At 45.6% G+C, this 6,000-nt stretch overlaps 1 protein-coding gene across 11 annotated transcripts in view; it reads right to left on the reverse strand.

The window, feature by feature from the left end:
* Positions 1–5,563, reverse strand: part of MRAP2 (melanocortin 2 receptor accessory protein 2) — a 43,378-nt gene extending 37,815 nt beyond the window's left edge. For 2 of the 11 annotated variants that reach the window (XM_081039765.1, XM_081039762.1), the window contains exons 1-2: positions 5,318–5,462; positions 4,469–4,638 (exon numbers count right to left, since the gene is read on the reverse strand). The gene's annotated coding sequence lies outside the window, so the exon portion shown is untranslated. Of the gene's footprint in view, positions 1–147; positions 196–4,468; positions 4,639–4,971; positions 5,097–5,317 lie in introns of those variants that run through there. The other 9 variants (XM_081039756.1, XM_081039758.1, XM_081039760.1 and 6 more) reach the window with 9 other exon arrangements.
* Between the last annotated feature and the right edge of the window lie 437 nt (positions 5,564–6,000).

The following is a 6,000-nucleotide window of genomic DNA, read 5'->3' on the forward strand; positions in this document are numbered from 1 at the left end:
CTCTCTCTCTCTCTCTCTCTCTCTCTCTCTCTCTCTCTCTCTCTCTCTCTCTCTTTTTCCACAAGATAGAATTATATTTTCTGGGAAAATCTACACATGGGTTTATAGAAAAGCCGGTGACATTTACAAGCACACATCCTCACCCACCTCCTAATTTTTCTTGCTACTTTAACAACCAGTCGGCTTTATCACCCAGAGCCAATCTGCAAGCAGCTGCTCCCTCCGCCTGTCCCACCTTTGTCTTTAACTGTCCCTTTTACTGTTCCCGAGGATATACATCAGGAAAACAAGTGCACCTTTGAAGAGAATCATTATTTGAAGCTTATAAATCATTTTCACTTGAAGGGCTATGAAACTTAATAATGTTCTCTAATCAGGCAAAAATTACATAGATCTTGGTAACACAAATACAAACAGTAATTAAACCCCGACTTTAACATCCTGAATTTTAGCATCTCATAGATTCGGAATTTGTACTTTTTTACTTCACATTTCAGCAGCACCATAATGGATTGAAGAATGACATTTGCAAGAAGAAGGAGAAGGAGGAGCAGGAAGAGGAGGAGGAGGAGGAGGAGGAGGACGAGGAGGAGGAGGAGAAGAAGAAGAAGAAGAAGAAGAAGAAGAAGAAGAAGAAGAAGAAGAAGAAGAAGAAGAAGAAGAAGAAGAAGAAGAAGAAGAAGAAGAAGGAGAAAGGAAAAGCAAAAAAGAAACATACTTTCCCTTCTTTCTGATAAGACTAAGCACTTTTCATAGTTCAGTCCAGGAAAAATATCAGTTTGCACCTTGAAAGAAGCTAAAAATAATATGACAATCCTGTCTAAAAGTTGGTCTCCAAAATAATAAAACCTTGAATAAGTCCCATCAGCCTGGATTCCCTAACCAAAACAAAAAAAAGCAATGTTTCCCCTGATTGTATGCTATGGGAATGTCTGAAGATAAGTCATGAGCTTGGGGAATGTGATAATCATGTGAGAAAGTTTTCAACTAAGAACAACAGACTAACATGCACTTGATTTTATGGGGTATTTTCTTTCAAGTAGTGATTGTGTTTTTATCTGATGAGCCTGGCTTCTGAAGCCTGACTCCCTCGCATTCTCATCAAGTCAACACTTCCTTTCCTTTTCTGAATGCTCCTACCTCTAATTCTTCCACTGTCTCAAGTACAGGTAATATCAAGCAAACGGACTGCTACTCTTTACTATTTCAATCGAATCATATATAACCCATATACTGAACTAGCACAACTTGTGGGATTTAACCAAATTTTACTTTTCTCTTCCACTACCCCTTAAAATGCATTCAGTGGATTCATCCTCCCTGCCCTCAGATGAACATTTGAGCAGGTCCCATGATTTTTCTGCTCAAGCATCCCCTTCAAAGTCCCAGAAGAATGAAAATGTGTAGTTTGGAAATAAAAGAACTCCAACCTGGATATAACACTAAATCTCCTGTCCTATGCCAGCTTGGTCCCACTGCACATTTGTCTCCTGCAGGGGTTGGGAGACAGTTTACTTCTTTTCTCTTTCTCCACCTGATGCCCAACTGCTAAACAGTCTGTCACCCCACCGAGATGAAAGCAAGAGGATGGGTCTGTGTTAATTGTCTTCACAGACTCTATTTATGGGTGCTTTACTGATACTCCTTTTCTTTCCTTCAACTGACTGCTCACTCCTATCTTAGCCTTTGGATTTCTGGAAACTCCAGCTGCTGGAGTGTCCTCACCCTTGTGATGAACTTAGAGGGGCCCTGGGCCAGCCCTGTCTCCCACATGGTTTTACCTGGTCCTTAGGATAGCCGCAGGCATCCTTTTTCCTGACAAACTCTGGGAAAGTGGGGGGCCCTGCTGCCCAGGACACATGAGTCCCCAATGCAGGAAACACATATACAGCTCAACTTGTGGTCTCACAAAAGACCCCCACCCACACGAGACTTGGGACAAAAGATGTGACAATAGATCCCTTCGAAGAAATGTCATTAACAAAGTCTCTGCTCTCAGATGCTTTGTTCTTCTTTATTCTTGAAGTGACCAATGGTTTGGGAGTTATGGAAAAGTTCCCAAATATCTACATTGAAATTTCTTCTCGGTGGTCTGGCACTTTTCTTTGGAATTTCACATAACTTGGATGTGTATCTCAGTCAAAACTTTGATCTTTGATTTAGTACCCTATTTTTTATACACACATAAAATTTCCAATTATTGTTAAAATTCATTTTGCTCTTATATATCTAATAAAATTGAGGAATTTGAGCATTGAAAGGGGCACTCAGACACATAAAATTCAACACCTCCTCCTACAGCACAGAATCCTCACCTCAGTCCTTAAAAAAAGATCACCCAGCTTCAGCTTGATCTGCCTCTAGGAACAAACCTACTTCCTCTTCCTCAGATGTCTGAAGACTGGCCTTATAACTGGCCAATGTTCCTATTTGCCAAGTTAAATGCTTCCTATTCCTCATATGGTCTGGTATTTAGACTCATGTCGTTCAGGTCACCTTCCCCTGGATACCCTGAAGTTGGTCCCTGTCCTCTATAAAGGGGCCACCCAGAATCAGTCACTGAGTGGACCAAGGCTCCTTTGATACAAATGCCACAGGTTGAGGGCAGATAATAGTGATTATGTGCTCAGGTTCTAATCTTAACTCTACTGCTTATTGGTTATATAATCTTGGGAAAATTACTTAATCCCTCTGTGCCTCAGCCTTTTCATCTGATAAATAGGAACGGTGATAATTATATTCCCTACTCATGGGGTTGTTACAGGGATTGAGATAAAGTTGTGAAACATGCATAACCATGTCTGGCATATAATGAGCTCCACATAAGTGTCGATTTAAATAGTCCTGTCCTTATCAGTACAACCCAAGTCTGCTATGTAGAAGCTAGTTCACACTATGTTTCATTCAGAACTTGGTGGGCTATCGAAACCCCCAGGTTTCTTCTCTCACGTGAAGTGAAGTACTGCTCAGAGAGGCCACTCCACCTTTTACTTTTTAAATTGACTCTTGGAACATAAATGCGGAACTAGACCTTCAAGCCTACTGTGAGCTCCGCATTCCACTACTAGCATTTCTTGTCCAATTAAAATGGGTCTTGTAGAGTATCCTCCCAGATTTGTGGTTGCTATAATTCTGATAAATTTCCCCTCTGTCTTTTTGCTGATGAGGGATACCAAGGAAGACCAGGGACAGAGCCTTGTTGTCTGTCCACTCTTCCCCTGCCTTAGGGACAGTATAAGACTTCATCAGATGCCTCTGCAAAGGAAGGACAGGCTTTAGATTGCCCAGGATGGGGAGGGGGTCAGGGACTGAATTCTTTGTAGGTCCCTAACTGTGGAACCTCCGTTTGTAAAATATAAATAACAACAGCCACTAGCTGTGAGCCAAGTTGCTGTCACACCAAGACATTAAAAGGTCAAACATAAAGGATTCAGAGATGAATTCTGATTGGCAAACTACCTCAACATCTGGGGACCTAGAAAGATGGGGAGGAGGAAGGCTACATTTTCCAGAATGTGGTGATGAAATAATTTGCAAGGTAAAAGAAGGTGACTCCCATTGTGAGCAAAGTGGGGTTAGCCTGGAAGGACCAAAGGGGGCAGCCAGGGAGAGGTATGCATGCCCAAGCAGAGGCAGCAGGATAAACAATGCAAAACAACACATACACACCACAAAACAATACGTAGCCTTGCACATACAATACACTCTGATATTTTCTCTTCCCCTCTATTGATTTTATGTTTTGAAAATGCTGATGCCACTCACTACACTGATATCATTACCCTAACGCGTCATAAACCACATTTGAAAAACAATGGATATGGCATGCCCCAATGTACAGACCGCTAGAAAAGAGATAAAAAGTTAGTTTGCCACAAATTGTCTTCATAAATTCTTTCTGAGGTGATCTTGCGCTATCTTCTTTAAGAATTTATTTTGGAATGCTGCCTGGATTTAAGGTTTCCTTCCTTTGAAGTCTCCTGGCTCTGCTCTCATCTCTCAAGCCTGCTCAAAGGTTATTGTGAACGCGTTCCCGCTCTAGGATGCCTGTTACATGGGTCTTGAACAAGACAGCTCAGTGCCAGGCTTCAAGACTCTCTTAAAGGGGTTTGGGCTGGTCTTTCCCTTTTGAAAAGAAAGAAACAGACTAGGAGCAACCCTGTCTTCTGTCACCTGTTAATATCTTCTGTAAACCTGAATTATGTTGCTGATCAGAAGAAAACTCCCTGTTGTGGGCACCCCAGCTCCTGGCGGCCTTTTGCCTTCTGGACCTTATCCTTTCAGGCCCCGGCCACTGTCCTTCTGTGTTCTTTTAAATGCACCCTACCTGATGTGTCTAAGGGACACAAGCCGCACAGTCCTAGTTTCTAGACCGCTACTCCCCACTATTAACTGGGGGATTCAGCTGGAAAACTTATTAGCTCAACTTAATTTTCTTCATGAGTAAACTAGAAATACTACCACTTACCTTTGAGGTTTTCTTAAGAATTAAGTTATATTTGGGAGTTCCCTTCTCTTCCCTGGAGTAGCACGGATGCTTTTCCCCAAGCTTCCTTTGCTTTCAGAACACCATTGAGTATTACGTTGCCGTCAGATTAAATCCAGGATAATATCAGATTCCTCACGTCACCGAAACCGCTGTGGAAACCACAGAACCTCAAAACAAGTTTCTAAAGAGGTGACTCTCTTTGTCTTCCTTAATTAATTGCCCAGAAAGGATGGAGAAGGGAGAAAAGCAAACCCAGTATTTCCCTCTAATCAGTAAAATGACCTGTGGGCAGGCTCCCCAGTGGAAACAAAATGAATTCATTGTCAAGCAGGGTTCATTTTGAGAATCCTGCCACTGCAGGGCCACGAATCCCAGGCCAGAGGACCGTGCATTTCGCCTGGACTGGCAGGGACCCCGCACCTAGGTCTCCCAGGTGCAGGACACAAAGGTGGCAAGCAGGCAGGGGGTGGAAAGTTTCTCACCTTCCGGAGAAGGTGTGACTCGGCCCCTCCTAAGCAGCGAGACAGAAACACACTCAAACCCCCAAGCGCCGCTGCTTCCAGCCTTTCCCAACGCCCTCCAGCGGGAAACTCACATCACCCGGCTGCTGCGAAGAAGGTTTTAAACTTGGGTGCTTTCCATGGATCCCCCACTCTTACCCTGGGCACCCTCAAACCCCAGTCCTCCCCTCCTCCCACCCAAAACCCCAAACTGAAACCCACCCCAAACCCAATCGAACCCAACTGCCTTCTCCGGAGCCTCACGCACCCCCGCACCTCGCACCCCAGCTTTGCGCATCCCAGGGCGCCCCCTCCCGCCCCTGGGTACCGGATGGTGCGCCCCAGTCCTCCGGCGCCGCTGCTCCGAGGTGCGCGAGCACTGCGGGCGCTGCCTCCTCCAGCCGCCCGGGGCGGGCCAGCCGCTCCCGGCGTTGCGGGGCGCTGGGCGGAGACGCGCGCTCCCGACCGGAGGCGGTGCGGGGTGCGGGGGCCGCGTCCCCAGCTCCAGGGCGCCAAGACCAAGAGGAGCTGAGCTTTGTAGAACACTCTTCTGTGAACGCTGCCCCTCTCCCGTAGTCTGGATAAGCCCCTGTCGCGAGGAAAGGTAACAGGAATCTGAGGATATTCTTTACACTCTTCCACCCTAAACTCTGCAGTGGGCCCCTCAGGCCAACTTAATTCAGGAGCGAGTGGGGCAGTATGAATGAGATTTATGAGAAATCCTTAGCTTTGGGTTCAAGTTCAGTCAAGTCGGAGCCTCGATCATGAGCTACTTAAATTACTGCCTCCATATTAGCACCACCTCCTGCTGCCTGGCAGGTACAGTTATCAACAACAATCAAATGCCCCCCCTAAACAGGACCTCCAAAGGATACGACGGGCCAGAAGTAGTTTCAAGGTAGCAGACGTGGCTCACTCCTCGGCTTCCAGGAAATGTTTATTGAGGCCACAGTCCATGCCGGGCAGATCTGGGTGCTAGGGATATGGCCCCCTGGGGTTTACATTCTAGTG

This window comes from Rhinolophus hipposideros, assembly GCF_964194185.1.
Source record: "Rhinolophus hipposideros genome assembly, chromosome: 3".
Taxonomy (NCBI): domain Eukaryota; kingdom Metazoa; phylum Chordata; class Mammalia; order Chiroptera; family Rhinolophidae; genus Rhinolophus; species Rhinolophus hipposideros.